Genomic DNA, 24,951 nt, shown 5'->3' on the forward strand with positions numbered 1-24,951 from the left:
CCACCATGGCAGCAGCCCTCACTTGGCCCGGGGAGAGCACCTAGAAGTGGGTTCGTGGTTTGGTGATGGAAAAACAAAAACGGCAACAGCCCATCTTCCACAGGATGCTCCGTTCCCAGTTCTATGCTGCTGACAGAGCATCACCTGTTCCGTTGCCCGGAAGAAGGCCATCCATGGCTACAATATGCAAATGAGGGCCTCTTCCCAGCAACCCCAGGGTTCAGTCTCCCACCGAAACCCCACCCATCCATTACTTTATTCTGTTGTTGAACCCAATTAAGGAAGCCCCAGCAAGCTGGAGCATGCAAAAATTGCCACAAAACTCAGTTTTGCTCCTCTCCACAGAAATCTTTAGTAAAAGGCGAAAGATTTTTACGTTCTGAAGAGAAGCCAGAATATACTGGGCAAGGGCCTCCTCCTGACCTACCACCATGGCAGCAGCCCTCACTTGGCCCGGGGACAGCACCTAGAAGTGGGTTCGTGGTTTGGTGATGGAAAAACAAAAACGGCAACAGCCCATCTTCCACAGGCTGCTCCGTTCTCAGTTCTATGCTGCTGACAGAGCATCACCTGTTCCGTTGCCCGGAAGAAGGCCATCCATGGCTACAATATGCAAATGAGGGCCTCTTCCCCGCAACCCCAGGTTTCAGTCTCCCACCGAAACCCCAAACACCCATTACTTTATTCTATTGTTGAACCCAATTAAGGAAGCCCCAGCAAGCTGGAGCATGCAAAAATTGCCACAAAACTCAGTTTTGCTCCTCTCCACGGAAATCTTTAGTAAAAGGCGAAAGATTTTTACGTTCTGAAAAGAAGCCACAGTATACTGGGCAAGGGCCTCCTCCTGACCTACCACCATAGCAGCAGCCCTCACTTGGCCCGGGGAGAGCACCTAGAAGTGGGTTCGTGGTTTGGTGATGGAAAAACAAAAACGGCAACAGCCCATCTTCCACAGGATGCTCCGTTCTCAGTTCTATGCTGTTGAAAGAGCATCACCTGTTCCGTTGCCCGGAAGAAGGCAATCCATGGCTACAATATGCAAATGAGGACTTTTCCCAGGAACCCCAGGGTTCAGTCTCCCACCGAAACCCCACCCACCCATTCCTTTATTCTGTTGTTGAACCCAATTAAGGAAGCCCCAGCAAGCTGGAGCATGCAAAAATTGCCACAAAACTCAGTTTTGCTCCTCTCCACGGAAATCTTTAGTAAAAGGCGAAAGATTTTTACGTTCTGAAGAGAAGCCAGAATATACTGGGCAAGGGCCTCCTCCTGACCTACCACCATGGCAGCAGCCCTCACTTGGCCCGGGGACAGCACCTAGAAGTGGGTTCGTGGTTTGGTGATGGAAAAACAAAAACGGCAACAGCCCATCTTCCACAGGCTGCTCCGTTCTCAGTTCTATGCTGCTGACAGAGCATCACCTGTTCCGTTGCCCGGAAGAAGGCCATCCATGGCTACAATATGCAAATGAGGGCCTCTTCCCCGCAACCCCAGGGTTCAGTCTCCCACCGAAACCCCACCCACCCATTCCTTTATTCTGTTGTTGAACCCAATTAAGAAAGCCCCAGCAAGCTGGAGCATGCAAAAATTGCCACAAAACTCAGTTTTGCTCCTCTCCACGGAAATCTTTAGTAAAAGGCGAAAGATTTTTACGTTCTAAAGAGGAGCGAGAGTATACTGGGCAAGGGCCTCCTCCTGACCTACCACCATGGCAGCAGCCCTCACTTGGCCCGGGGACAGCACATAGAAGTGGGTTCGTGGTTTGGTGATGGAAAAACAAAAACGGCAACAGCCCATCTTCCACAGGATGCTCCGTTCCCAGTTCTATGCTGCTGACAGAGCATCACCTGTTCCGTTGCCCGGAAGAAGGCCATCCATGGCTACAATATGCAAATGAGGGCCTCTTCCCAGCAACTCCAGGGTTAAGTCTCCCACTGAAACCCCACCTATCCATTACTTTATTCTGTTGTTGAACCCAATTAAGGAAGCCCCAGCAAGCTGGAGCATGCAAAAATTGCCACAAAACTCAGTTTTGCTCCTCTTCACGGAAATCTTTAGTAAAAGGCGAAAGATTTTTACGTTCTGAAGAGGAGCGAGAGTATACTGGGCAAGGGCCTCCTCCTGACCTACCACCATGGCAGCAGCCCTCACTTGGCCCGGGGAGAGCACCTAGAAGTGGGTTCGTGGTTTGGTGATGGAAAAACAAAAACGGCAACAGCCCATCTTCCACAGGCTGCTCCGTTCTCAGTTCTATGCTGCTGACAGAAGATCACCTGTTCCGTTGCCCGGAAGAAGGCCATCCATGGCTACAATATGCAAATGAGGGTCTCTTCCCAGCAACCCCAGGGTTCAGTCTCCCACCGAAACCCCACCCAACCATTCCTTTATTCTGTTGTTGAACCCAATTAAGAAAGCCCCAGCAAGCTGGAGCATGCAAAAATTGCCACAAAACTCAGTTTTGCTCCTCTCCACGGAAATCTTTAGTAAAAGGCGAAAGATTTTTACATTCTGAAGAGAAGCCAGAGTATATTGGGCAAGGGCCTCCTCCTGACCTACCAATATGGCAGCAGCCCTCACTTTGCCCGGGGAGAGCACCTAGAAGTGGGTTTGTGGTTTGGTGATGGAAAAACAAAAACGGCAACAGCCCATCTTCCACAGGATGCTCCGTTCTCAGTTCTATGCTGCTGACAGAGCATCACCTGTTCCGTTGCCCGGAAGAAGGCCATCCATGGCTACATTATGCAAATGAGGGCCTCTTCCCAGCAACCCCAGGGTTCAGTCTCCCACCGAAACCGCACCCACCCATTCCTTTATTCTGTTGTTGAACCCAATTAAGAAAGCCCCAGCAAGCTGGAGCATGCAAAAATTGCCACAAAACTCAGTTTTGCTCCTCTCCACGGAAATCTTTAGTAAAAGGCGAAAGATTTTTACGTTCTGAAGAGGAGCGAGAGTATACTGGGCAAGGGCCTCCTCCTGACCTACCACCATGGCAGCAGCCCTCACTTGGCCCGGGGACAGCACCTAGAAGTGGGTTCGTGGTTTGGTGATGGAAAAACAAAAACGGCAACAGCCCATCTTCCACAGGATGCTCCGTTCCCAGTTCTATGCTGCTGACAGAGCATCACCTGTTCCGTTGCCCGGAAGAAGGCCATCCATGGCTACAATATGCAAATGAGGGCCTCTTCCCAGCAACCCCAGGGTTCAGTCTCCCACCGAAACCCCACCCACCCATTCCTTTATTCTGTTGTTGAACCCAATTAAGGAAGCCCCAGCAAGCTGGAGCATGCAAAAATTGCCACAAAACTCAGTTTTGCTCCTCTCCACGGAAATCTTTAGTAAAAGGCGAAAGATTTTTACGTTCTGAAGAGAAGCCAGAGTATACTGGGCAAGGGCCTCCTCCTGACCTACCACCATGACAGCAGCCCTCACTTTGCCCGGGGAGAGCACCTAGAAGTGGGTTTGTGGTTTGGTGATGGAAAAACAAAAACGGCAACAGCCCATCTTCCACAGGATGCTCCGTTCTCAGTTCTATGCTGCTGACAGAGCATCACCTGTTCCGTTGCCCGGAAGAAAGCCATCCATGGCTACATTATGCAAATGAGGGCCTCTTCCCAGGAACCCCAGGGTTCAGTCTCCCACCGAAACCACACCCACCCATTCCTTTATTCTGTTGTTGAACCCAATTAAGAAAGCCCCAGCAAGCTGGAGCATGCAAAAATTGCCACAAAACTCAGTTTTGCGCCTCTCCATGGAAATCTTTAGTAAAAGGCGAAAGATTTTTACGTTCTGAAGAGAAGGCAGAGTATCCTGGGCAAGGGCCTCCTCCTGACCTACCACCATGGCAGCAGCCCTCACTTGGCCCGGGGAGAGCACCTAGAAGTGGGTTCGTGGTTTGGTGATGGAAAAACAAAAACGGCAACAGCCCATCTTCCACAGGATGCTCCGTTCCCAGTTCTATAATGCTGACAGAGCATCACCTGTTCCGTTGCCCGGAAGAAGGCCATCCATGGCTACAATATGCAAATGAGGGCCTCTTCCCAGCAACTCCAGGGTTCAGTCTCCCACCGAAACCCCACCCATCCATTACTTTATTCTGTTGTTGAACCCAATTAAGGAAGCCCCAGCAAGCTGGAGCATGCAAAAATTGCCACAAAACTCAGTTTTGCTCCTCTCCACAGAAATCTTTAGTAAAAGGCGAAAGATTTTTACGTTCTGAAGAGAAGCCAGAATATACTGGGCAAGGGCCTCCTCCTGACCTACCACCATGGCAGCAGCCCTCACTTGGCCCGGGGACAGCACCTAGAAGTGGGTTCGTGGTTTGGTGATGGAAAAACAAAAACGGCAACAGCCCATCTTCCACAGGCTGCTCCGTTCTCAGTTCTATGCTGCTGACAGAGCATCACCTGTTCCGTTGCCCGGAAGAAGGCCATCCATGGCTACAATATGCAAATGAGGGCCTCTTCCCCGCAACCCCAGGTTTCAGTCTCCCACCGAAACCCCAAACACCCATTACTTTATTCTATTGTTGAACCCAATTAAGGAAGCCCCAGCAAGCTGGAGCATGCAAAAATTGCCACAAAACTCAGTTTTGCTCCTCTCCACGGAAATCTTTAGTAAAAGGCGAAAGATTTTTACGTTCTGAAAAGAATCCACAGTATACTGGGCAAGGGCCTCCTCCTGACCTACCACCATGGCAGCAGCCCTCACTTGGCCCGGGGAGAGCACCTAGAAGTGGGTTCGTGGTTTGGTGATGGAAAAACAAAAACGGCAACAGCCCATCTTCCACAGGATGCTCCGTTCTCAGTTCTATGCTGCTGAAAGAGCATCACCTGTTCCGTTGCCCGGAAGAAGGCCATCCATGGCTACAATATGCAAATGAGGGCCTTTTCCCAGGAACCCCAGGGTTCAGTCTCCCACCGAAACCCCACCCACCCATTCCTTTATTCTGTTGTTGAACCCAATTAAGGAAGCCCCAGCAAGCTGGAGCATGCAAAAATTGCCACAAAACTCAGTTTTGCTCCTCTCCACGGAAATCTTTAGTAAAAGGCGAAAGATTTTTACGTTCTGAAGAGAAGCCAGAATATACTGGGCAAGGGCCTCCTCCTGACCTACCACCATGGCAGCAGCCCTCACTTGGCCCGGGGACAGCACCTAGAAGTGGGTTCGTGGTTTGGTGATGGAAAAACAAAAACGGCAACAGCCCATCTTCCACAGGCTGCTCCGTTCTCAGTTCTATGCTGCTGACAGAGCATCACCTGTTCCGTTGCCCGGAAGAAGGCCATCCATGGCTACAATATGCAAATGAGGGCCTCTTCCCCGCAACCCCAGGGTTCAGTCTCCCACCGAAACCCCACCCACCCATTACTTTATTCTGTTGTTGAACCCAATTAAGAAAGCCCCAGCAAGCTGGAGCATGCAAAAATTGCCACAAAACTCAGTTTTGCTCCTCTCCACGGAAATCTTTAGTAAAAGGCGAAAGATTTTTACGTTCTGAAGAGGAGCGAGAGTATACTGGGCAAGGGCCTCCTCCTGACCTACCACCATGGCAGCAGCCCTCACTTGGCCCGGGGACAGCACCTAGAAGTGGGTTCGTGGTTTGGTGATGGAAAAACAAAAACGGCAACAGCCCATCTTCCACAGGATGCTCCGTTCCCAGTTCTATGCTGCTGACAGAGCATCACCTGTTCCGTTGCCCGGAAGAAGGCCATCCATGGCTACAATATGCAAATGAGGGCCTCTTCCCAGCAACTCCAGGGTTAAGTCTCCCACTGAAACCCCACCTATCCATTACTTTATTCTGTTGTTGAACCCAATTAAGGAAGCCCCAGCAAGCTGGAGCATGCAAAAATTGCCACAAAACTCAGTTTTGCTCCTCTTCACGGAAATCTTTAGTAAAAGGCGAAAGATTTTTACGTTCTGAAGAGGAGCGAGAATATACTGGGCAAGGGCCTCCTCCTGACCTACCACCATGGCAGCAGCCCTCACTTGGCCCGGGGAGAGCACCTAGAAGTGGGTTCGTGGTTTGGTGATGGAAAAACAAAAACGGCAACAGCCCATCTTCCACAGGCTGCTCCGTTCTCAGTTCTATGCTGCTGACAGAAGATCACCTGTTCCGTTGCCCGGAAGAAGGCCATCCATGGCTACAATATGCAAATGAGGGTCTCTTCCCAGCAACCCCAGGGTTCAGTCTCCCACCGAAACCCCACCCACCCATTCCTTTATTCTGTTGTTGAACCCAATTAAGAAAGCCCCAGCAAGCTGGAGCATGCAAAAATTGCCACAAAACTCAGTTTTGCTCCTCTCCACGGAAATCTTTAGTAAATGGCGAAAGATTTTTACATTCTGAAGAGAAGCCAGAGTATATTGGGCAAGGGCCTCCTCCTGACCTACCACCATGGCAGCAGCCCTCACTTTGCCCGGGGAGAGCACCTAGAAGTGGGTTTGTGGTTTGGTGATGGAAAAACAAAAACGGCAACAGCCCATCTTCCACAGGATGCTCCGTTCTCAGTTCTATGCTGCTGACAGAGCATCACCTGTTCCGTTGCCCGGAAGAAGGCCATCCATGGCTACATTATGCAAATGAGGGCCTCTTCCCAGCAACCCCAGGGTTCAGTCTCCCACCGAAACCCCACCCATCCATTACTTTATTCTGTTGTTGAACCCAATTAAGAAAGCCCCAGCAAGCTGGAGCATGCAAAAATTGCCACAAAACTCAGTTTTGCTCCTCTCCACGGAAATCTTTAGTAAAAGGCGAAAGATTTTTACGTTCTGAAAAGAAGCCAGAGTATACTGTGCAAAGGCCTCCTCCTGACCTACCACCATGGCAGCAGCCCTCACTTGGCCCGGGGAGAGCACCTAGAAGTGGGTTCGTGGTTTGGTGATGGAAAAACAAAAACGGCAACAGCCCATCTTCCACAGGCTGCTCCGTTCTCAGTTCTATGGTGCTGACAGAGCATCACCTGTTCCGTTGCCCGGAAGAAGGCCATCCATGGCTACAATATGCAAATGAGGGCCTCTTCCCAGCAACCCCAGGGTTCAGTCTCCCACCGAAACCCCACCCACCCATTACTTTATTCTGTTGTTGAACCCAATTAACGAAGCCCCAGCAAGCTAGAGCATGCAAAAATTGCCACAAAACTCAGTTTTCCTCCTCTCCACGGAAATCTTTAGTAAAAGGCGAAAAATTTTTACGTTCTGAAGAGAAACCAGAGTATACTGGGCAAGGGCCTCCTCCTGACCTACCACCATGGCAGCAGCCCTCACTTGGCCCGGGGACAGCACCTAGAAGTGGGTTCGTGGTATGGTGATGGAAAAACAAAAACGGCAACAGCCCATCTTCCACAGGATGCTCCGTTCTCAGTTCTATGCTGCTGACAGAGCATCACCTGTTCCGTTGCCCGGAAGAAGGCCATCCATGGCTACAATATGCAAATGAGGGCCTCTCCCCAGCAACCCCAGGGTTCAGTCTCCCACCGAAACCCCACCCACCCACTACTTTATTCTGTTGTTGAACCCAATTAAGGAAGCCCCAGCAAGTTGGAGCATGCAAAAATTACCACAAAACTCAGTTTTGCTCCTCTCCACGGAAATCTTTAGTAAAAGGCGAAAGATTTTTACGTTCTGAAGAGAAGCCAGAGTATACTGGGCAAGGGCCTCCTCCTGACCTACCACCATGGCAACAGCCCTCACTTGGCCCGGGGAGAGCACCTAGAAGTGGGTTCGTGGTTTGGTGATGGAAAAACAAAAACGGCAACAGCCCATCTTCCACAGGCTGCTCCGTTCTCAGTTCTATGCTGCTGACAGAACATCACCTGTTCCGTTGCCCGGAAGAAGGCCATCCATGGCTAAAATATGCAAATGAGGGCCTCTTTCCAGCAACCCCAGGGTTCAGTCTCCCACCGAAACCCCACCCACCCATTACTTTATTCTGTTGTTGAACCCAATTAAGGAAGCCCCAACAAGCTGGAGCATGCAAAAATTGCCACAAAACTCAGTTTTGCTCCTCTCCACGGAAATCTTTAGTAAACGGCGGAAGATTTTTACATTCTGAAGAGAAGCCAGAGTATACTGTGCAAAGGCCTCCTCCTGACCTACCACCATGGCAGCAGCCCTCACTTGGCCCGGGGAGAGCACCTAGAAGTGGGTTCGTGGTTTGGTGATGGAAAAACAAAAACGGCAACAGCCCATCTTCCACAGGCTGCTCCGTTCTCAGTTCTATGCTGCTGACAGAGCATCACCTGTTCCGTTGCCCGGAAGAAGGCCATCCATGGCTACAATATGCAAATGAGGGCCTCTTCCCAGCAACCCCAGGGTTCAGTCTCCCACCGAAACCCCACCCACCCATTACTTTATTCTGTTGTTGAACCCAATTAAGGAAGCCCCAGCAAGTTGGAGCATGCAAAAATTGCCACAAAACTCAGTTTTGCTCCTCTCCACAGAAATCTTTAGTAAAAGGCGAAAGATTTTTACGTTCTGAAGAGAAGCCAGAGTATACTGGGTAAGAGCCTCCTCCTGACCTACCACAATGGCAGCAGCCCTCACTTGGCCCGGGGACAGCACCTAGAAGTGGGTTCGTGGTTTGGTGATGGAAAAACAAAAACGGCAACAGCCCATCTTCCACAGGCTGCTCCGTTCTCAGTTCTATGCTGCTGACAGAGCATCACCTGTTCCGTTGCCCGGAAGAAGGTCATCCATGGCTACAATATGCAAATGAGGACCTCTTCCCCACAACCCCAGGGTTCAGTCTCCCACCGAAACCCCAAACACCCATTACTTTATTCTATTGTTGAACCCAATTAAGAAAGCCCCAGCAAGCTGGAGCATGCAAAAATTGCCACAAAACTCAGTTTTGCTCCTCTCCACGGAAATATTTAGTAAAAGGCGAAAGATTTTTACGTTCTGAAGAGAAGCTAGAGTATACTGTGCAAAGGCCTCCTCCTGACCTACCACCATGGCAGCAGCCCTCACTTGGCCCGGGGAGAGCACCTAGAAGTGGGTTCGTGGTTTGGTGATGGAAAAACAAAAACGGCAACAGCCCATCTTCCACAGGCTGCTCCGTTCTCAGTTCTATGCTGCTGACAGAGCATCACCTGTTCCGTTGCCCGGAAGAAGGCCATCCATGGCTACAATATGCAAATGAGGGCCTCTTCCCCGCAACCCCAGGGTTCAGTCTCCCACCGAAACCCCACCCACCCATTACTTTATTCTGTTGTTGAACCCAATTAACGAAGCCCCAGCAAGCTGGAGCATGCAAAAATTGCCACAAAACTCAGTTTTCCTCCTCTCCACGGAAATCTTTAGTAAAAGGCGAAAGATTTTTACGTTCTGAAAAGTAGCCAGAGTATACTGGGCAAGGGCCTCCTCCTGAACTACCACCATGGCAGCAGCCCTCACTTGGCCCGGGGAGAGCACCTAGAAGTGGGTTCGTGGTTTGGTGATGGAAAAACAAAAACGGCAACAGCCCATCTTCCACAGGCTGCTCCGTTCTCAGTTCTATGCTGCTGACAGAGCATCACCTGTTCCGTTGCCCGGAAGAAGGCCACCCATGGCTACAATATGCAAATGAGGGCCTCTTCCCAGCAACCCCAGGGTTCTGTCTCCCACCGAAACCCCACCCACCCATTACTTTATTCTGTTGTTGAACCCAATTAAGGAAGCCCCAGCAAGCTGGAGCATGCAAAAATTGCCACAAAACTCAGTTTTGCTCCTCTCCACAGAAATCTTTAGTAAAAGGCGAAAGATTTTTACGTTCTGAAGAGAAGCCAGAATATACTGGGCAAGGGCCTCCTCCTGACCTACCACCATGGCAGCGGCCCTCACTTGGCCCGGGGACAGCACCTAGAAGTGGGTTCGTGGTTTGGTGATGGAAAAACAAAAACGGCAACAGCCCATCTTCCACAGGCTGCTCTGTTCTCAGTTCTATGCTGCTGACAGAGCATCACCTGTTCCGTTGCCCGGAAGAAGGCCATCCATGGCTACAATATGCAAATGAGAGCCTCTTCCCCGCAACCCCAGGGTTCAGTCTCCCACCGAAACCCCACCCACCCATTACTTTATTCTGTTGTTGAACCCAATTAACGAAGCCCCAGCAAGCTGGAGCATGCAAAAATTGCCACAAAACTCAGTATTCCTCCTCTCCACGGAAATCTTTAGTAAAAGGCGAAAGATTTTTACGTTCTGAAAAGAAGTCAGAGTATACTGGGCAAGGGCCTCCTCCTGACCTACCACCATGGCAGCAGCCCTCACTTGGCCCGGGGAGAGCACCTAGAAGTGGGTTCGTGGTATGGTGATGGAAAAACAAAAACGGCAACAGCCCATCTTCCACAGGATGCTCCGTTCTCAGTTCTATGCTGCTGACAGAGCATCACCTGTTCCGTTGCCCGGAAGAAGGCCATCCATGGCTACAATATGCAAATGAGGGCCTCTTCCCAGCAACCCCAGGGTTCAGTCTCCCACCGAAACCCCACCCACCCATTACTTTATTCTGTTGTTGAACCCAATTAAGGAAGCCACAGCAAGTTGAAGCATGCAAAAATTGCCACAAAACTCAGTTTTGCTCCTCTCCACGGAAATCTTTAGTAAAAGGCGAAAGATTTTTACGTTCTGAAGAGAAGCCAGAGTATACTGGGCAAGGGCCTCCTCCTGACCTACCACCATGGCAGCAGCCCTCACTTGGCCCGGGGACAGCACCTAGAAGTGGGTTCGTGGTTTGGTGATGGAAAAACAAAAACGGCAACAGCCCATCTTCCACAGGCTGCTCCGTTCTCAGTTCTATGCTGCTGACAGAGCATCACCTGTTCCGTTGCCCGGAAGAAGGCCATCCATGGCTACAATATGCAAATGAGGGCCTCTTCCCCGCAACCCCAGGTTTCAGTCTCCCACCGAAACCCCAAACACCCATTACTTTATTCTATTGTTGAACCCAATTAAGGAAGCCCCAGCAAGCTGGAGCATGCAAAAATTGCCACAAAACTCAGTTTTGCTCCTCTCCACGGAAATCTTTAGTAAAAGGCGAAAGATTTTTATGTTCTGAAAAGAAGCCAGAGTATACTGGGCAAGGGCCTCCTCCTGACCTACCACCATGGCAGCAGCCCTCACTTGGCCCGGGGAGAGCACCTAGAAGTGGGTTCGTGGTTTAGTGATGGAAAAACAAAAACGGCAACAGCCCATCTTCCACAGGATGCTCCGTTCTCAGTTCTATGCTGCTGACAGAGCATCACCTGTTCCGTTGCCCGGAAGAAGGCCATCCATGGCTACAATATGCAAATGAGGGCCTTTTCCCAGGAACCCCAGGGTTCAGTCTCCCACCGAAACCCCACCCACCCATTCCTTTATTCTGTTGTTGAACCCAATTAAGAAAGCCCCAGCAAGCTGGAGCATGCAAAAATTGCCACAAAACTCAGTTTTCCTCCTCTCCACGGAAATCTTTAGTAAAAGGCGAAAGATTTTTACGTTCTGAAAAGAAGTCAGAGTATACTGGGCAAGGGCCTCCTCCTGACCTACCACCATGGCAGCAGCCCTCACTTGGCCCGGGGAGAGCACCTAGAAGTGGGTTCGTGGTATGGTGATGGAAAAACAAAAACGGCAACAGCCATCTTCCACAGGATGCTCCGTTCTCAGTTCTATGCTGCTGACAGAGCATCACCTGTTCCGTTGCCCGGAAGAAGGCCATCCATGGCAACAATATGCAAATGAGGGCCTCTTCCCAGCAACCCCAGGGTTCAGTCTCCCACCGAAACCCCACCCACCCATTACTTTATTCTGTTGTTGAACCCAATTAAGGAAGCCACAGCAAGTTGAAGCATGCAAAAATTGCCACAAAACTCAGTTTTGCTCCTCTCCACGGAAATCTTTAGTAAAAGGCGAAAGATTTTTACGTTCTGAAGAGAAGCCAGAGTATACTGGGCAAGGGCCTCCTCCTGACCTACCACCATGGCAGCAGCCCTCACTTGGCCCGGGGACAGCACCTAGAAGTGGGTTCGTGGTTTGGTGATGGAAAAACAAAAACGGCAACAGCCCATCTTCCACAGGCTGCTCCGTTCTCAGTTCTATGCTGCTGACAGAGCATCACCTGTTCCGTTGCTCGGAAGAAGGCCATCCATGGCTACAATATGCAAATGAGGGCCTCTTCCCCGCAACCCCAGGTTTCAGTCTCCCACCGAAACCCCAAACACCCATTACTTTATTCTATTGTTGAACCCAATTAAGGAAGCCCCAGCAAGCTGGAGCATGCAAAAATTGCCACAAAACTCAGTTTTGCTCCTCTCCAAGGAAATCTTTAGTAAAAGGCGAAAGATTTTTATGTTCTGAAAAGAAGCCAGAGTATACTGGGCAAGGGCCTCCTCCTGACCTACCACCATGGCAGCAGCCCTCACTTGGCCCGAGGAGAGCACCTAGAAGTGGGTTCGTGGTTTAGTGATGGAAAAACAAAAACGGCAACAGCCCATCTTCCACAGGATGCTCCGTTCTCAGTTCTATGCTGCTGACAGAGCATCACCTGTTCCGTTGCCCGGAAGAAGGCCATCCATGGCTACAATATGCAAATGAGGGCCTTTTCCCAGGAACCCCAGGGTTCAGTCTCCCACCGAAACCCCACCCACCCATTCCTTTATTCTGTTGTTGAACCCAATTAAGAAAGCCCCAGCAAGCTGGAGCATGCAAAAATTGCCACAAAACTCAGTTTTGCTCCTCTCCACGGAAATCTTTAGTAAAAGGCAAAAGATTTTTACATTCTGAAGAAAAGCCAGAGTATACTGTGCAAAGGCCTCCTCCTGACCTACCACCATGGCAGCAGCCCTCACTTGGCCCGGGGAGAGCACTTAGAAGTGGGTTCGTGGTTTGGTGATGGAAAAACAAAAACGGCAACAGCCCATCTTCCACAGGCTGCTCCGTTCTCAGTTCTATGCAGCTGAAAGAGCATCACCTGTTCCGTAGCCCGGAAGGCCATCCATGGCTACAATATGCGAATGAGGACCTCTTCCCAGCAACCCCAGGGTTCAGTCTCCCACCGAAACCCCACCCACCCATTACTTTATTCTGTTGTTGAACCCAATTAAGGAAGCCACAGCAAGTTGAAGCATGCAAAAATTGCCACAAAACTCAGTTTTGCTCCTCTCCACGGAAATCTTTAGTAAAAGGCGAAAGATTTTTACGTTCTGAAGAGAAACCAGAGTATACTGGGCAAGGGCCTCCTCCTGACCTACCACCATGGCAGCAGCCCTCACTTGGCCCGGGGACAGCACCTAGAAGTGGGTTCGTGGTTTGGTGATGGAAAAACAAAAACGGCAACAGCCCATCTTCCACAGGCTGCTCCGTTCTCAGTTCTATGCTGCTGACAGAGCATCACCTGTTCCGTTGCCCGGAAGAAGGCCATCCATGGCTACAATATGCAAATGAGGGCCTCTTCCCCGCAACCCCAGGTTTCAGTCTCCCACCGAAACCCCAAACACCCATTACTTTATTCTATTGTTGAACCCAATTAAGGAAGCCCCAGCAAGCTGGAGCATGCAAAAATTGCCACAAAACTCAGTTTTGCTCCTCTCCACGGAAATCTTTAGTAAAAGGCGAAAGATTTTTACGTTCTGAAAAGAAGCCAGAGTATACTGGGCAAGGGCCTCCTCCTGACCTACCACCATGGCAGCAGCCCTCACTTGGCCCGGGGAGAGCACCTAGAAGTGGGTTCGTGGTTTGGTGATGGAAAAACAAAAACGGCAACAGCCCATCTTCCACAGGATGCTCCGTTCTCAGTTCTATGCTGCTGACAGAGCATCACCTGTTCCGTTGCCCGGAAGAAGGCCATCCATGGCTACAATATGCAAATGAGGGCCTTTTCCCAGGAACCCCAGGGTTCAGTCTCCCACCGAAACCCCACCCACCCATTCCTTTATTCTGTTGTTGAACCCAATTAAGAAAGCCCCAGCAAGCTGGAGCATGCAAAAATTGCCACAAAACTCAGTTTTGCTCCTCTCCACGGAAATCTTTAGTAAAAGGCAAAAGATTTTTACGTTCTGAAGAAAAGCCAGAGTATACTGTGCAAAGGCCTCCTCCTGACCTACCACCATGGCAGCAGCCCTCACTTGGCCCGGGGAGAGCACTTAGAAGTGGGTTCGTGGTTTGGTGATGGAAAAACAAAAACGGCAACAGCCCATCTTCCACAGGCTGCTCCGTTCTCAGTTCTATGCAGCTGAAAGAGCATCACCTGTTCCGTTGCCCGGAAGAAGGCCATCCATGGCTACAATATGCGAATGAGGGCCTCTTCCCAGCAACCCCAGGGTTCAGTCTCCCACCGAAACCCCACCCACCCATTACTTTATTCTGTTGTTGAACCCAATTAAGGAAGCCCCAGCAAGCTGGAGCATGCAAAAATTGCCACAAAACTCAGTTTTGCTCCTCTCCACGGAAATCTTTAGTAAAAGGCGAAAGATTTTTACGTTTTGAAGAGAAGCCAGAATATACTGGGCAAGGGCCTCCTCCTGACCTACCACCATGGCAGCAGCCCTCACTTGGCCCGGGGACAGCACCTAGAAGTGGGTTCGTGGTTTGGTGATGGAAAAACAAAAACGGCAACAGCCCATCTTCCACAGGCTGCTCCGTTCTCAGTTCTATGCTGCTGACAGAGCATCACCTGTTCCGTTGCCCGGAAGAAGGCCATCCATGGCTACAATATGCAAATGAGGGCCTCTTCCCAGCAACCCCAGGGTTCAGTCTCCCACCGAAACCCCACCCACCCATTACTTTATTCTGTTGTTGAACCCAATTAACGAAGCCCCAGCAAGCTGGAGCATGCAAAAATTGCCACAAAACTCAGTTTTGCTCCTCTCCACGGAAATCTTTAGTAAAAGGCAAAAGATTTTTACGTTATGAAGAGAAGCCAGAGTATACTGGGCAAGGGCCTCCTCCTGACCTACCACCATGGCAGCAGCCCTCACTTGGCCCGGGGAGAGCACCTAGAAGTGGGTTCGTGGTATGGTGATGGAAAAACAAAAACGGCAACAGCCCATCGTCCACAGGATGCTCCGTTCTCAGTTCTATGCTGCTGACAGAGCATCACCTGTTCCGTTGCCCGGAAGAAGACTATCCATGGCTACAATATGCAAATGAGGGCCTCTTCCCAGCAACCCCAGGGTTCAGTCTCCCACCAAAACCCCACCCACCCATTACTTTATTCTGTTGTTGAACCCAATTAAGGAAGCCCCAGCAAGCTGGAGCATGCAAAAATTGCAACAAAACTCAGTTTTGCTCCTCTCCACGGAAATCTTTAGTAAAAGGCGAAAGATTTTTACGTTCTGAAGAGAAGCCAGAATATACTGTGCAAAGGCCTCGTCCTGACCTACCACCATGGCAGCAGCCCTCACTTGGCCCGGGGAGAGCACCTAGAAGTGGGTTCGTGGTTTGGTGATGGAAAAACAAAAACGGCAACAGCCCATCTTCCACAGGCTGCTCTGTTCTCAGTTCTATGCTGTTGACAGAGCATCACCTGTTCCGTTGCCCGGAAGAAGGCCATCCATGGCTACAATATGCAAATGAGGGCCTTTTCCCAGGAACCCCAGGGTTCAGTCTCCCACCGAAACCCCACCCATCCATTCCTTTATTCTGTTGTTGAACCCAATTAAGAAAGCCCCAGCAAGCTGGAGCATGCAAAAATTGCCACAAAACTCAGTTTTGCTCCTCTCCACGGAAATCTTTAGTAAAAGGCGAAAGATTTTTACATTCTGAAGAGAAGCCAGAGTATACTGTGCAAAGGCCTCCTCCTGACCTACCACCATGGCAGCAGCCCTCACTTGGCCCGGGGAGAGCACCTAGAAGTGGGTTCGTGGTTTGGTGATGGAAAAACAAAAACGGCAACAGCCCATCTTCCACAGGCTGCTCCGTTCTCAGTTCTATGCTGCTGAAAGAGCATCACCTGTTCCGTTGCCCAGAAGAAGGCCATCCATGGCTACAATATGCAAATGAGGGCCTCTTCCCAGCAACCCCAGGGTTCAGTCTCCCACCGAAACCCCACCCACCCATTACTTTATTCTGTTGTTGAACCCAATTAAGGAAGCCCCAGCAAGCTGGAGCATGCAAAAATTGCCACAAAACTCAGTTTTGCTCCTCTCCACGGAAATCTTTAGTAAAAGGCGAAAGATTTTTACGTTCTGAAGAGAAGCCAGAATATACTGGGCAAGGGCCTCCTCCTGACCTACCACCATGGCAGCAGCCCTCACTTGGCCCGGGGACAGCACCTAGAAGTGGGTTCGTGGTTTGGTGATGGAAAAACAAAAACGGCAACAGCCCATCTTCCACAGGCTGCTCCGTTCTCAGTTCTATGCTGCTGACAGAGCATCACCTGTTCCGTTGCCCGGAAGAAGGCCATCCATGGCTACAATATGCAAATGAGGGCCTCTTCCCCGCAACCCCAGGGTTCAGTCTCCCACCGAAACCCCACCCACCCATTACTTTATTCTGTTGTTGAACCCAATTAACGAAGCCCCAGCAAGCTGGAGCATGCAAAAATTGCCACAAAACTCAGTTTTGCTCCTCTCCAAGGAAATCTTTAGTAAAAGGCGAAAGATTTTTACGTTTTGAAGAGAAGCCAGATTATACTGGGCAAGGGCCTCCTCCTGACCTACCACCATGGCAGCAGCCCTCACTTGGCCCGGGGAGAGCACCTAGAAGTGGGTTCGTGGTATGGTGATGGAAAAACAAAAACGGCAACAGCCCATCTTCCACAGGATGCTCCGTTCTCAGTTCTATGCTGCTGACAGAGCATCACCTGTTCCGTTGCCCGGAAGAAGACCATCCATGGCTACAATATGCAAATGAGGGCCTCTTCCCAGCAACCCCAGGGTTCAGTCTCCCACCAAAACCCCACCCACCCATTACTTTATTCTGTTGTTGAACCCAATTAAGAAAGCCCCAGCAAGCTGGAGCATGCAAAAATTGCCACAAAACTCAGTTTTGCTCCTCTCCACGGAAATCTTTAGTAAAAGGCAAAAGATTTTTACGTTCTGAAGAAAAGCCAGAGTATACTGTGCAAAGGCCTCCTCCTGACCTACCACCATGGCAGCAGCCCTCACTTGGCCCGGGGAGAGCACTTAGAAGTGGGTTCGTGGTTTGGTGATGGAAAAACAAAAACGGCAACAGCCCATCTTCCACAGGCTGCTCCGTTCTCAGTTCTATGCAGCTGAAAGAGCATCACCTGTTCCGTTGCCCGGAAGAAGGCCATCCATGGCTACAATATGCGAATGAGGGCCTCTTCCCAGCAACCCCAGGGTTCAGTCTCCCACCGAAACCCCACCCACCCATTACTTTATTCTGTTGTTGAACCCAATTAAGGAAGCCCCAGCAAGCTGGAGCATGCAAAAATTGCCACAAAACTCAGTTTTGCTCCTCTCCACGGAAATCTTTAGTAAAAGGCGAAAGATTTTTACGTTTTGAAGAGAAGCCAGAATATACTGGGCAAGGGCCTCCTCCTGACCTACCACCATGGCAGCAGCCCTCACTTGGCCCGGGGACAGCACCTAGAAGTGGGTTCGTGGTTTGGTGATGGAAAAACAAAAACGGCAACAGCCCATCTTCCACAGGCTGCTCCGTTCTCAGTTCTATGCTGCTGACAGAGCATCACCTGTTCCGTTGCCCGGAAGAAGGCCATCCATGGCTACAATATGCAAATGAGGGCCTCTTCCCAGCAACCCCAGGGTTCAGTCTCCCACCGAAACCCCACCCACCCATTACTTTATTCTGTTGTTGAACCCAATTAACGAAGCCCCAGCAAGCTGGAGCATGCAAAAATTGCCACAAAACTCAGTTTTGCTCCTCTCCACGGAAATCTTTAGTAAAAGGCAAAAGATTTTTACGTTATGAAGAGAAGCCAGAGTATACTGGGCAAGGGCCTCCTCCTGACCTACCACCATGGCAGCAGCCCTCACTTGGCCCGGGGAGAGCACCTAGAAGTGGGTTCGTGGTATGGTGATGGAAAAACAAAAACGGCAACAGCCCATCGTCCACAGGATGCTCCGTTCTCAGTTCTATGCTGCTGACAGAGCATCACCTGTTCCGTTGCCCGGAAGAAGACTATCCATGGCTACAATATGCAAATGAGGGCCTCTTCCCAGCAACCCCAGGGTTCAGTCTCCCACCAAAACCCCACCCACCCATTACTTTATTCTGTTGTTGAACCCAATTAAGGAAGCCCCAGCAAGCTGGAGCATGCAAAAATTGCAACAAAACTCAGTTTTGCTCCTCTCCACGGAAATCTTTAGTAAAAGGCGAAAGATTTTTACGTTCTGAAGAGAAGCCAGAATATACTGTGCAAAGGCCTCGTCCTGACCTACCACCATGGCAGCAGCCCTCACTTGGCCCGGGGAGAGCACCTAGAAGTGGGTTCGTGGTTTGGTGATGGAAAAACAAAAACGGCAACAGCCCATCTTCCACAGGCTGCTCTGTTCTCAGTTCTATGCTGTTGACAGAGCATCACCTGTTCCGTTGCCCGGAAGAAGGCCATCCATGGCTACAATATGCAAATGAGGGCCTTTTCCCAGGAACCCCAGGGTTCAGTCTCCCACCGAAACCCCACCCATCCATTCCTTTATTCTGTTGTTGAACCCAATTAAGAAAGCCCCAGCAAGCTGGAGCATGCAAAAATTGCCACAAAACTCAGTTTTGCTCCTCTCCACGGAAATCTTTAGTAAAAGGCGAAAGATTTTTACATTCTGAAGAGAAGCCAGAGTATACTGTGCAAAGGCCTCCTCCTGACCTACCACCATGGCAGCAGCCCTCACTTGGCCCGGGGAGAGCACCTAGAAGTGGGTTCGTGGTTTGGTGATGGAAAAACAAAAACGGCAACAGCCCATCTTCCACAGGCTGCTCCGTTCTCAGTTCTATGCTGCTGAAAGAGCATCACCTGTTCCGTTGCCCAGAAGAAGGCCATCCATGGCTACAATATGCAAATGAGGGCCTCTTCCCAGCAACCCCAGGGTTCAGTCTCCCACCGAAACCCCACCCACCCATTACTTTATTCTGTTGTTGAACCCAATTAAGGAAGCCCCAGCAAGCTGGAGCATGCAAAAATTGCCACAAAACTCAGTTTTGCTCCTCTCCACGGAAATCTTTAGTAAAAGGCGAAAGATTTTTACGTTCTGAAGAGAAGCCAGAATATACTGGGCAAGGGCCTCCTCCTGACCTACCACCATGGCAGCAGCCCTCACTTGGCCCGGGGACAGCACCTAGAAGTGGGTTCGTGGTTTGGTGATGGAAAAACAAAAACGGCAACAGCCCATCTTCCACAGGCTGCTCCGTTCTCAGTTCTATGCTGCTGACAGAGCATCACCTGTTCCGTTGCCCGGAAGAAGGCCATCCATGGCTACAATATGCAAATGAGGGCCTCTTCCCCGCAACCCCAGGGTTCAGTCTCCCACCGAAACCCCACCCACCCATTACTTTATTCTGTTGTTGAACCCAATTAACGAAGCCCCAGCAAGCTGGAGCATGCAAAAATTGCCACAAAACTCAGTTTTGCTCCTCTCCAAGGAAATCTTTAGTAAAAGGCGAAAGATTTTTACGTTTTGAAGAGAAGCCAGATTATACTGGGCAAGGGCCTCCTCCTGACCTACCACCATGGCAGCAGCCCTCACTTGGCCCGGGGAGAGCACCTAGAAGTGGGTTCGTGGTATGGTGATGGAAAAACAAAAACGGCAACAGCCCATCTTCCACAGGATGCTCCGTTCTCAGTTCTATGCTGCTGACAGAGCATCACCTGTTCCGTTGCCCGGAAGAAGACCATCCATGGCTACAATATGCAAATGAGGGCCTCTTCCCAGCAACCCCAGGGTTCAGTCTCCCACCAAAACCCCACCCACCCATTACTTTATTCTGTTGTTGAACCCAATTAAGGAAGCCCCAGCAAGCTGGAGCATGCAAAAATTGCAACAAAACTCAGTTTTGCTCCTCTCCACAGAAATTTTTAGTAAAAGGCGAAAGATTTTTACGTTCTGAAGAGAAGCCAGAGAATACTGTGCAAAGGCCTCCTCCTGACCTACCACCATGGCAGCAGCCCTCACTTGGCCCGGGGAGAGCACCTAGAAGTGGGTTCGTGGTTTGGTGATGGAAAAACAAAAACGGCAACAGCCCATCTTCCACAGGCTGCTCCGTTCTCAGTTCTATGCTGCTGACAGAGCATCACCTGTTCCGTTGCCCGGAAGAAGACCATCCATGGTTACAATATGCAAATGAGGGCCTCTTCCCAGCAACCCCAGGGTTCAGTCTCCCACCAAAACCCCACCCACCCATTACTTTATTCTGTTGTTGAACCCAATTAAGGAAGCCCCAGCAAGCTGGAGCATGCAAAAATTGCAACAAAACTCAGTTTTGCTCCTCTCCACGGAAATCTTTAGTAAAAGGCGAAAGATTTTTACGTTCTGAAGAGAAGCCAGAATATACTGTGCAAAGGCCTCCTCCTGACCTACCACCATGGCAGCAGCCCTCACTTGGCCCGGGGAGAACACCTAGAAGTGGGTTCGTGGTTTGGTGATGGAAAAACAAAAACGGCAACAGCCCATCTTCCACAGGCTGCTCTGTTCTCAGTTCTATGCTGCTGACAGAGCATCACCTGTTCCGTTGCCCGGAAGAAGGCCATCCATGGCTACAATATGCAAATGAGGGCCTCTTCCCCGCAACCCCAGGGTTCAGTCTCCCACCGAAACCCCAAACACCCATTACTTTATTCTATTGTTGAACCCAATTAAGGAAGCCCCAGCAAGCTGCAGCATGCAGAAATTGCCACAAAACTCAGTTTTGCTCCTCTCCACGGAAATCTTTAGTAAAAGGCGAAAGATTTTTACGTTCTGAAAAGAAGCCAGAGTATACTGGGCAAGGGCCTCCTCCTGACCTACCACCATGGCAGCAGCCCTCACTTGGCCCGGGGAGAGCACCTAGAAGTGGGTTCGTGGTTTGGTGATGGAAAAACAAAAACGGCAACAGCCCATCTTCCACAGGATGCTCCATTCTCAGTTCTATGCTGCTGACAGAGCATCACCTGTTCCGTTGCCCGGAAGAAGGCCATCCATGGCTACAATATGCAAATGAGGGCCTTTTCCCAGGAACCCCAGGGTTCAGTCTCCCACCGAAACCCCACCCATCCATTCCTTTATTCTGTTGTTGAACCCAATTAAGAAAGCCCCAGCAAGCTGGAGCATGCAAAAATTGCCACAAAACTCAGTTTTGCTCCTCTCCACGAAAATCTTTAGTAAAAGGCGAAAGATTTTTACGTTCTGAAGAGAAGCCAGAGTATACTGTGCAAAGGCCTCCTCCTGACCTACCACCATGGCAGCAGCCCTCACTTGGCCCGTGGAGAGCACCTAGAAGTGGGTTCGTGGTTTGGTGATGGAAAAACAAAAACGGCAACAGCCCATCTTCCACAGGCTGCTCCGTTCTCAGTTCTATGCTGCTGAAAGAGCATCACCTGTTCCGTTGCCCGGAAGAAGGCCATCCATGGCTACAATATGCAAATGAGGGCCTCTTCCCAGCAACCCCAGGGTTCAGTCTCCCACCGAAACCCCACCCACCCATTACTTTATTCTGTTGTTGAACCCAATTAAGGAAGCCCCAACAAGCTGGAGCATGCAAAAATTGCCACAAAACTCAATTTTGCTCCTCTCCACGGAAATCTTTAGTAAAAGGCGAAAGATTTTTACGTTCTGAAGAGAAGCCAGAATATACTGTGCAAAGGCCTCCTCCTGACCTACCACCATGGCAGCAGCCCTCACTTGGCCCGGGGAGAACACCTAGAAGTGGGTTTGTGGTTTGGTGATGGAAAAACAAAAACGGCAACAGCCCATCTTCCACAGGCTGCTCTGTTCTCAGTTCTATGCTGCTGACAGAGCATCACCTGTTCTGTTGCCCGGAAGAAGGCCATCCATGGCTACAATATGCAAATGAGGGCCTCTTCCCCGCAACCCCAGGGTTCAGTCTCCCACCGAAACCCCAAACACCCATTACTTTATTCTATTGTTGAACCCAATTAAGGAAGCCCCAGCAAGCTGGAGCATGCAGAAATTGCCACAAAACTCAGTTTTGCTCCTCTCCACAGAAATCTTTAGTAAAAGGCGAAAGATTTTTACGTTCTGAAAAGAAGCCAGAGTATACTGGGCAAGGGCCTCCTCCTGACCTACCACCATGGCAGCAGCCCTCACTTGGCCCGGGGAGAGCACCTAGAAGTGGGTTCGTGGTTTGGTGATGGAAAAACAAAAACGGCAACAGCCCATCTTCCACAGGATGCTCCGTTCTCAGTTCTATGCTGCTGACAGAGCATCACCTGTTCCGTTGACCGGAAGAAGGCCATCCATAGCTACAATATGCAAATGAGGGCCTTTTCCCAGGAACCCCAGGGTTCAGTCTCCCACCGAAACCCCACCCATCCATTCCTTTATTCTGTTGTTGAACCCAATTAAGAAAGCCCCAGCAAGCTGGAGCATGCAAAAATTGCCACAAAACTCAGTTTTGCTCCTCTCCACGGAAATCTTTAGTAAAAGGCGAAAGATTTTTACGTTCTGAAGAGAAGCCACAGTATACTGTGCAAAGGCCTCCTCCTGACCTACCACCATGGCAGCAGCCCTCACTTGGCCCGGGGAGAGCACCTAGAAATGGGTTCGTGGTTTGGTGATGGAAAAACAAAAACGGCAACAGCCCATCTTCCACAGGCTGCTCCGTTCTCAGTTCTATGCTGCTGAAAGAGCATCACCTGTTCCGTTGCCCGGAAGAAGGCCATCCATGGCTACAATATGCAAATGAGGGCCTCTTCCCAGCAACCCCAGGGTTCAGTCTCCCACCGAAACCCCACCCACCCATTACTTTATTCTGTTGTTGAACCCAATTAAGGAAGCCCCAGCAAGCTGGAGCATGCAAAAATTGCCACAAAACTCAGTTTTGCTCCTCTCCACGGAAATCTTTAGTAAAAGGCGAAAGATTTTTACGTTCTGAAGAGAAGCCAGAATATACTGGGCAAGGGCCTCCTCCTGACCTACCACCATGGCAGCAGCCCTCACTTGGCCCGGGGACAGCACCTAGAAGTGGGTTCGTGGTTTGGTGATGGAAAAACAAAAACGGCAACAGCCCATCTTCCACAGGCTGCTCCGTTCTCAGTTCTATGCTGCTGACAGAGCATCACCTGTTCCGTTGCCCGGAAGAAGGCCATCCATGGCTACAATATGCAAATGAGGGCCTCTTCCCCGCAACCCCAGGGTTCAGTCTCCCACCGAAACCCCACCCACCCATTACTTTATTCTGTTGTTGAACCCAATTAACGAAGCCCCAGCAAGCTGGAGCATGCAAAAATTGCCACAAAACTCAGTTTTGCTCCTGTCCAAGGAAATCTTTAGTAAAAGGCGAAAGATTTTTACGTTCTGAAGAGAAGCCAGATTATACTGGGCAAGGGCCTCCTCCTGACCTACCACCATGGCAGCAGCCCTCACTTGGCCCGGGGAGAGCACCTAGAAGTGGGTTCGTGGTATGGTGATGGAAAAACAAAAACGGCAACAGCCCATCTTCCACAGGATGCTCCGTTCTCAGTTCTATGCTGCTGACAGAGCATCACCTGTTCCGTTGCCCGGAAGAAGACCATCCATGGCTACAATATGCAAATGAGGGCCTCTTCCCAGCAACCCCAGGGTTCAGTCTCCCACCAAAACCCCACCCACCCATTACTTTATTCTGTTGTTGAACCCAATTAAGGAAGCCCCAGCAAGCTGGAGCATGCAAAAATTGCAACAAAACTCAGTTTTGCTCCTCTCCACAGAAATTTTTAGTAAAAGGCGAAAGATTTTTACGTTCTGAAGAGAAGCCAGAGTATACTGTGCAAAGGCCTCCTCCTGACCTACCACCATGGCAGCAGCCCTCACTTGGCCCGGGGAGAGCACCTAGAAGTGGGTTCGTGGTTTGGTGATGGAAAAACAAAAACGGCAACAGCCCATCTTCCACAGGCTGCTCCGTTCTCAGTTCTATGCTGCTGACAGAGCATCACCTGTTCCGTTGCCCGGAAGAAGACCATCCATGGCTACAATATGCAAATGAGGGCCTCTTCCCAGCAACCCCAGGGTTCAGTCTCCCACCAAAACCCCACCCACCCATTACTTTATTCTGTTGTTGAACCCAATTAAGAAAGCCCCAGCAAGCTGGAGCATGCAAAAATTGCAACAAAACTCAGTTTTGCTCCTCTCCACGGAAATCATTAGTAAAAGGCGAAAGATTTTTACATTCTGAAGAGAAGCCAGAATATACTGTGCAAAGGCCTCCTCCTGACCTACCACCATGGCAGCAGCCCTCACTTGGCCCGGGGAGAACACCTAGAAGTGGGTTCGTGGTTTGGTGATGGAAAAACAAAAACGGCAACAGCCCATCTTCCACAGGCTGCTCTGTTCTCAGATCTATGCTGCTGACAGAGCATCACCTGTTCCGTTGCCCGGAAGAAGGCCATCCATGGCTACAATATGCAAATGAGGGCCTCTTCCCCGCAACCCCAGGGTTCAGTCTCCCACCGAAACCCCAAACACCCATTACTTTATTCTATTGTTGAACCCAATTAAGGAAGCCCCAGCAAGCTGGAGCATGCAGAAATTGCCACAAAACTCAGTTTTGCTCCTCTCCACGGAAATCTTTAGTAAAAGGCGAAAGATTTTTACGTTCTGAAAAGAAGCCAGAGTATACTGGGCAAGGGCCTCCTCCTGACCTACCACCATGGCAGCAGCCCTCACTTGGCCCGGGGAGAGCACCTAGAAGTGGGTTCGTGGTTTGGTGATGGAAAAACAAAAACGGCAACAGCCCATCTTCCACAGGATGCTCCGTTCTCAGTTCTATGCTGCTGACAGAGCATCACCTGTTCCGTTGCCCGGAAGAAGGCCATCCATGGCTACAATATGCAAATGAGGGCCTTTTCCCAGGAACCCCAGGGTTCAGTCTCCCACCGAAACCCCACCCATC

At 50.4% G+C, this 24,951-nt stretch overlaps 58 non-coding genes across 58 annotated transcripts; all 58 read right to left on the reverse strand.

The window, feature by feature from the left end:
• Window positions 1-283: 283 nt before the first annotated feature.
• LOC138639531 (U5 spliceosomal RNA) lies at window positions 284-399 on the reverse strand. Its single transcript, XR_011313111.1, has one exon. It is a non-coding gene; the product is annotated as a U5 spliceosomal RNA (small nuclear RNA).
• A 310-nt stretch (window positions 400-709) lies between these two features.
• Window positions 710-825, reverse strand: LOC138639590 (U5 spliceosomal RNA). The gene has a single exon (XR_011313167.1). It is a non-coding gene; the product is annotated as a U5 spliceosomal RNA (small nuclear RNA).
• A 309-nt stretch (window positions 826-1,134) lies between these two features.
• Window positions 1,135-1,250, reverse strand: LOC138639019 (U5 spliceosomal RNA). The gene has a single exon (XR_011312621.1). It is a non-coding gene; the product is annotated as a U5 spliceosomal RNA (small nuclear RNA).
• A 310-nt stretch (window positions 1,251-1,560) lies between these two features.
• LOC138639367 (U5 spliceosomal RNA) lies at window positions 1,561-1,676 on the reverse strand. Its single transcript, XR_011312953.1, has one exon. It is a non-coding gene; the product is annotated as a U5 spliceosomal RNA (small nuclear RNA).
• A 310-nt stretch (window positions 1,677-1,986) lies between these two features.
• Window positions 1,987-2,102, reverse strand: LOC138639211 (U5 spliceosomal RNA). The gene has a single exon (XR_011312804.1). It is a non-coding gene; the product is annotated as a U5 spliceosomal RNA (small nuclear RNA).
• Window positions 2,103-2,412: 310 nt separating this feature from the next.
• On the reverse strand, window positions 2,413-2,528 carry LOC138640131 (U5 spliceosomal RNA). Its single transcript, XR_011313647.1, has one exon. It is a non-coding gene; the product is annotated as a U5 spliceosomal RNA (small nuclear RNA).
• Window positions 2,529-2,838: 310 nt separating this feature from the next.
• LOC138639231 (U5 spliceosomal RNA) lies at window positions 2,839-2,954 on the reverse strand. The gene has a single exon (XR_011312823.1). It is a non-coding gene; the product is annotated as a U5 spliceosomal RNA (small nuclear RNA).
• A 310-nt stretch (window positions 2,955-3,264) lies between these two features.
• On the reverse strand, window positions 3,265-3,380 carry LOC138639541 (U5 spliceosomal RNA). The gene has a single exon (XR_011313120.1). It is a non-coding gene; the product is annotated as a U5 spliceosomal RNA (small nuclear RNA).
• Window positions 3,381-3,690: 310 nt separating this feature from the next.
• LOC138639677 (U5 spliceosomal RNA) lies at window positions 3,691-3,806 on the reverse strand. Its single transcript, XR_011313249.1, has one exon. It is a non-coding gene; the product is annotated as a U5 spliceosomal RNA (small nuclear RNA).
• A 310-nt stretch (window positions 3,807-4,116) lies between these two features.
• LOC138639532 (U5 spliceosomal RNA) lies at window positions 4,117-4,232 on the reverse strand. Its single transcript, XR_011313112.1, has one exon. It is a non-coding gene; the product is annotated as a U5 spliceosomal RNA (small nuclear RNA).
• Window positions 4,233-4,542: 310 nt separating this feature from the next.
• Window positions 4,543-4,658, reverse strand: LOC138639722 (U5 spliceosomal RNA). The gene has a single exon (XR_011313292.1). It is a non-coding gene; the product is annotated as a U5 spliceosomal RNA (small nuclear RNA).
• A 310-nt stretch (window positions 4,659-4,968) lies between these two features.
• Window positions 4,969-5,084, reverse strand: LOC138639020 (U5 spliceosomal RNA). The gene has a single exon (XR_011312622.1). It is a non-coding gene; the product is annotated as a U5 spliceosomal RNA (small nuclear RNA).
• A 310-nt stretch (window positions 5,085-5,394) lies between these two features.
• Window positions 5,395-5,510, reverse strand: LOC138639232 (U5 spliceosomal RNA). Its single transcript, XR_011312824.1, has one exon. It is a non-coding gene; the product is annotated as a U5 spliceosomal RNA (small nuclear RNA).
• A 310-nt stretch (window positions 5,511-5,820) lies between these two features.
• Window positions 5,821-5,936, reverse strand: LOC138639457 (U5 spliceosomal RNA). The gene has a single exon (XR_011313041.1). It is a non-coding gene; the product is annotated as a U5 spliceosomal RNA (small nuclear RNA).
• A 310-nt stretch (window positions 5,937-6,246) lies between these two features.
• Window positions 6,247-6,362, reverse strand: LOC138639593 (U5 spliceosomal RNA). Its single transcript, XR_011313169.1, has one exon. It is a non-coding gene; the product is annotated as a U5 spliceosomal RNA (small nuclear RNA).
• Window positions 6,363-6,672: 310 nt separating this feature from the next.
• On the reverse strand, window positions 6,673-6,788 carry LOC138640103 (U5 spliceosomal RNA). Its single transcript, XR_011313622.1, has one exon. It is a non-coding gene; the product is annotated as a U5 spliceosomal RNA (small nuclear RNA).
• A 310-nt stretch (window positions 6,789-7,098) lies between these two features.
• On the reverse strand, window positions 7,099-7,214 carry LOC138639666 (U5 spliceosomal RNA). The gene has a single exon (XR_011313239.1). It is a non-coding gene; the product is annotated as a U5 spliceosomal RNA (small nuclear RNA).
• Window positions 7,215-7,524: 310 nt separating this feature from the next.
• On the reverse strand, window positions 7,525-7,640 carry LOC138639033 (U5 spliceosomal RNA). The gene has a single exon (XR_011312634.1). It is a non-coding gene; the product is annotated as a U5 spliceosomal RNA (small nuclear RNA).
• Window positions 7,641-7,950: 310 nt separating this feature from the next.
• Window positions 7,951-8,066, reverse strand: LOC138639770 (U5 spliceosomal RNA). Its single transcript, XR_011313338.1, has one exon. It is a non-coding gene; the product is annotated as a U5 spliceosomal RNA (small nuclear RNA).
• Window positions 8,067-8,376: 310 nt separating this feature from the next.
• LOC138639193 (U5 spliceosomal RNA) lies at window positions 8,377-8,492 on the reverse strand. Its single transcript, XR_011312788.1, has one exon. It is a non-coding gene; the product is annotated as a U5 spliceosomal RNA (small nuclear RNA).
• A 310-nt stretch (window positions 8,493-8,802) lies between these two features.
• LOC138639542 (U5 spliceosomal RNA) lies at window positions 8,803-8,918 on the reverse strand. Its single transcript, XR_011313121.1, has one exon. It is a non-coding gene; the product is annotated as a U5 spliceosomal RNA (small nuclear RNA).
• Window positions 8,919-9,228: 310 nt separating this feature from the next.
• LOC138639669 (U5 spliceosomal RNA) lies at window positions 9,229-9,344 on the reverse strand. The gene has a single exon (XR_011313242.1). It is a non-coding gene; the product is annotated as a U5 spliceosomal RNA (small nuclear RNA).
• A 310-nt stretch (window positions 9,345-9,654) lies between these two features.
• Window positions 9,655-9,770, reverse strand: LOC138639534 (U5 spliceosomal RNA). Its single transcript, XR_011313113.1, has one exon. It is a non-coding gene; the product is annotated as a U5 spliceosomal RNA (small nuclear RNA).
• A 310-nt stretch (window positions 9,771-10,080) lies between these two features.
• LOC138639428 (U5 spliceosomal RNA) lies at window positions 10,081-10,196 on the reverse strand. The gene has a single exon (XR_011313013.1). It is a non-coding gene; the product is annotated as a U5 spliceosomal RNA (small nuclear RNA).
• Window positions 10,197-10,506: 310 nt separating this feature from the next.
• LOC138640091 (U5 spliceosomal RNA) lies at window positions 10,507-10,622 on the reverse strand. Its single transcript, XR_011313611.1, has one exon. It is a non-coding gene; the product is annotated as a U5 spliceosomal RNA (small nuclear RNA).
• A 310-nt stretch (window positions 10,623-10,932) lies between these two features.
• Window positions 10,933-11,048, reverse strand: LOC138639403 (U5 spliceosomal RNA). The gene has a single exon (XR_011312988.1). It is a non-coding gene; the product is annotated as a U5 spliceosomal RNA (small nuclear RNA).
• A 310-nt stretch (window positions 11,049-11,358) lies between these two features.
• On the reverse strand, window positions 11,359-11,474 carry LOC138639458 (U5 spliceosomal RNA). Its single transcript, XR_011313042.1, has one exon. It is a non-coding gene; the product is annotated as a U5 spliceosomal RNA (small nuclear RNA).
• A 309-nt stretch (window positions 11,475-11,783) lies between these two features.
• LOC138640092 (U5 spliceosomal RNA) lies at window positions 11,784-11,899 on the reverse strand. The gene has a single exon (XR_011313612.1). It is a non-coding gene; the product is annotated as a U5 spliceosomal RNA (small nuclear RNA).
• Window positions 11,900-12,209: 310 nt separating this feature from the next.
• LOC138639695 (U5 spliceosomal RNA) lies at window positions 12,210-12,325 on the reverse strand. Its single transcript, XR_011313266.1, has one exon. It is a non-coding gene; the product is annotated as a U5 spliceosomal RNA (small nuclear RNA).
• Window positions 12,326-12,635: 310 nt separating this feature from the next.
• On the reverse strand, window positions 12,636-12,751 carry LOC138639380 (U5 spliceosomal RNA). Its single transcript, XR_011312966.1, has one exon. It is a non-coding gene; the product is annotated as a U5 spliceosomal RNA (small nuclear RNA).
• A 307-nt stretch (window positions 12,752-13,058) lies between these two features.
• On the reverse strand, window positions 13,059-13,174 carry LOC138639217 (U5 spliceosomal RNA). The gene has a single exon (XR_011312810.1). It is a non-coding gene; the product is annotated as a U5 spliceosomal RNA (small nuclear RNA).
• A 310-nt stretch (window positions 13,175-13,484) lies between these two features.
• On the reverse strand, window positions 13,485-13,600 carry LOC138640104 (U5 spliceosomal RNA). The gene has a single exon (XR_011313623.1). It is a non-coding gene; the product is annotated as a U5 spliceosomal RNA (small nuclear RNA).
• A 310-nt stretch (window positions 13,601-13,910) lies between these two features.
• Window positions 13,911-14,026, reverse strand: LOC138638983 (U5 spliceosomal RNA). The gene has a single exon (XR_011312587.1). It is a non-coding gene; the product is annotated as a U5 spliceosomal RNA (small nuclear RNA).
• A 310-nt stretch (window positions 14,027-14,336) lies between these two features.
• Window positions 14,337-14,452, reverse strand: LOC138640114 (U5 spliceosomal RNA). The gene has a single exon (XR_011313632.1). It is a non-coding gene; the product is annotated as a U5 spliceosomal RNA (small nuclear RNA).
• A 310-nt stretch (window positions 14,453-14,762) lies between these two features.
• On the reverse strand, window positions 14,763-14,878 carry LOC138639010 (U5 spliceosomal RNA). Its single transcript, XR_011312612.1, has one exon. It is a non-coding gene; the product is annotated as a U5 spliceosomal RNA (small nuclear RNA).
• Window positions 14,879-15,188: 310 nt separating this feature from the next.
• LOC138640123 (U5 spliceosomal RNA) lies at window positions 15,189-15,304 on the reverse strand. The gene has a single exon (XR_011313640.1). It is a non-coding gene; the product is annotated as a U5 spliceosomal RNA (small nuclear RNA).
• Window positions 15,305-15,614: 310 nt separating this feature from the next.
• LOC138640133 (U5 spliceosomal RNA) lies at window positions 15,615-15,730 on the reverse strand. Its single transcript, XR_011313648.1, has one exon. It is a non-coding gene; the product is annotated as a U5 spliceosomal RNA (small nuclear RNA).
• A 310-nt stretch (window positions 15,731-16,040) lies between these two features.
• Window positions 16,041-16,156, reverse strand: LOC138639022 (U5 spliceosomal RNA). The gene has a single exon (XR_011312624.1). It is a non-coding gene; the product is annotated as a U5 spliceosomal RNA (small nuclear RNA).
• Window positions 16,157-16,466: 310 nt separating this feature from the next.
• LOC138639674 (U5 spliceosomal RNA) lies at window positions 16,467-16,582 on the reverse strand. The gene has a single exon (XR_011313247.1). It is a non-coding gene; the product is annotated as a U5 spliceosomal RNA (small nuclear RNA).
• Window positions 16,583-16,892: 310 nt separating this feature from the next.
• Window positions 16,893-17,008, reverse strand: LOC138638984 (U5 spliceosomal RNA). The gene has a single exon (XR_011312588.1). It is a non-coding gene; the product is annotated as a U5 spliceosomal RNA (small nuclear RNA).
• Window positions 17,009-17,318: 310 nt separating this feature from the next.
• Window positions 17,319-17,434, reverse strand: LOC138640115 (U5 spliceosomal RNA). Its single transcript, XR_011313633.1, has one exon. It is a non-coding gene; the product is annotated as a U5 spliceosomal RNA (small nuclear RNA).
• A 310-nt stretch (window positions 17,435-17,744) lies between these two features.
• On the reverse strand, window positions 17,745-17,860 carry LOC138639021 (U5 spliceosomal RNA). The gene has a single exon (XR_011312623.1). It is a non-coding gene; the product is annotated as a U5 spliceosomal RNA (small nuclear RNA).
• A 310-nt stretch (window positions 17,861-18,170) lies between these two features.
• LOC138640124 (U5 spliceosomal RNA) lies at window positions 18,171-18,286 on the reverse strand. Its single transcript, XR_011313641.1, has one exon. It is a non-coding gene; the product is annotated as a U5 spliceosomal RNA (small nuclear RNA).
• A 310-nt stretch (window positions 18,287-18,596) lies between these two features.
• On the reverse strand, window positions 18,597-18,712 carry LOC138640134 (U5 spliceosomal RNA). The gene has a single exon (XR_011313649.1). It is a non-coding gene; the product is annotated as a U5 spliceosomal RNA (small nuclear RNA).
• A 310-nt stretch (window positions 18,713-19,022) lies between these two features.
• On the reverse strand, window positions 19,023-19,138 carry LOC138639023 (U5 spliceosomal RNA). The gene has a single exon (XR_011312625.1). It is a non-coding gene; the product is annotated as a U5 spliceosomal RNA (small nuclear RNA).
• A 310-nt stretch (window positions 19,139-19,448) lies between these two features.
• On the reverse strand, window positions 19,449-19,564 carry LOC138639676 (U5 spliceosomal RNA). The gene has a single exon (XR_011313248.1). It is a non-coding gene; the product is annotated as a U5 spliceosomal RNA (small nuclear RNA).
• A 310-nt stretch (window positions 19,565-19,874) lies between these two features.
• Window positions 19,875-19,990, reverse strand: LOC138639719 (U5 spliceosomal RNA). The gene has a single exon (XR_011313289.1). It is a non-coding gene; the product is annotated as a U5 spliceosomal RNA (small nuclear RNA).
• A 310-nt stretch (window positions 19,991-20,300) lies between these two features.
• Window positions 20,301-20,416, reverse strand: LOC138640125 (U5 spliceosomal RNA). Its single transcript, XR_011313642.1, has one exon. It is a non-coding gene; the product is annotated as a U5 spliceosomal RNA (small nuclear RNA).
• A 310-nt stretch (window positions 20,417-20,726) lies between these two features.
• On the reverse strand, window positions 20,727-20,842 carry LOC138639670 (U5 spliceosomal RNA). Its single transcript, XR_011313243.1, has one exon. It is a non-coding gene; the product is annotated as a U5 spliceosomal RNA (small nuclear RNA).
• Window positions 20,843-21,152: 310 nt separating this feature from the next.
• Window positions 21,153-21,268, reverse strand: LOC138639341 (U5 spliceosomal RNA). The gene has a single exon (XR_011312927.1). It is a non-coding gene; the product is annotated as a U5 spliceosomal RNA (small nuclear RNA).
• A 310-nt stretch (window positions 21,269-21,578) lies between these two features.
• On the reverse strand, window positions 21,579-21,694 carry LOC138640054 (U5 spliceosomal RNA). Its single transcript, XR_011313575.1, has one exon. It is a non-coding gene; the product is annotated as a U5 spliceosomal RNA (small nuclear RNA).
• Window positions 21,695-22,004: 310 nt separating this feature from the next.
• On the reverse strand, window positions 22,005-22,120 carry LOC138639654 (U5 spliceosomal RNA). The gene has a single exon (XR_011313227.1). It is a non-coding gene; the product is annotated as a U5 spliceosomal RNA (small nuclear RNA).
• Window positions 22,121-22,430: 310 nt separating this feature from the next.
• On the reverse strand, window positions 22,431-22,546 carry LOC138639450 (U5 spliceosomal RNA). Its single transcript, XR_011313035.1, has one exon. It is a non-coding gene; the product is annotated as a U5 spliceosomal RNA (small nuclear RNA).
• Window positions 22,547-22,856: 310 nt separating this feature from the next.
• Window positions 22,857-22,972, reverse strand: LOC138639025 (U5 spliceosomal RNA). The gene has a single exon (XR_011312626.1). It is a non-coding gene; the product is annotated as a U5 spliceosomal RNA (small nuclear RNA).
• A 310-nt stretch (window positions 22,973-23,282) lies between these two features.
• On the reverse strand, window positions 23,283-23,398 carry LOC138639760 (U5 spliceosomal RNA). Its single transcript, XR_011313328.1, has one exon. It is a non-coding gene; the product is annotated as a U5 spliceosomal RNA (small nuclear RNA).
• Window positions 23,399-23,708: 310 nt separating this feature from the next.
• Window positions 23,709-23,824, reverse strand: LOC138639624 (U5 spliceosomal RNA). Its single transcript, XR_011313199.1, has one exon. It is a non-coding gene; the product is annotated as a U5 spliceosomal RNA (small nuclear RNA).
• Window positions 23,825-24,134: 310 nt separating this feature from the next.
• Window positions 24,135-24,250, reverse strand: LOC138639740 (U5 spliceosomal RNA). The gene has a single exon (XR_011313309.1). It is a non-coding gene; the product is annotated as a U5 spliceosomal RNA (small nuclear RNA).
• A 310-nt stretch (window positions 24,251-24,560) lies between these two features.
• LOC138639409 (U5 spliceosomal RNA) lies at window positions 24,561-24,676 on the reverse strand. Its single transcript, XR_011312994.1, has one exon. It is a non-coding gene; the product is annotated as a U5 spliceosomal RNA (small nuclear RNA).
• Window positions 24,677-24,951: the final 275 nt, after the last annotated feature.

This window comes from Ranitomeya imitator, chromosome 5, assembly GCF_032444005.1.
Source record: "Ranitomeya imitator isolate aRanImi1 chromosome 5, aRanImi1.pri, whole genome shotgun sequence".
Taxonomy (NCBI): domain Eukaryota; kingdom Metazoa; phylum Chordata; class Amphibia; order Anura; family Dendrobatidae; genus Ranitomeya; species Ranitomeya imitator.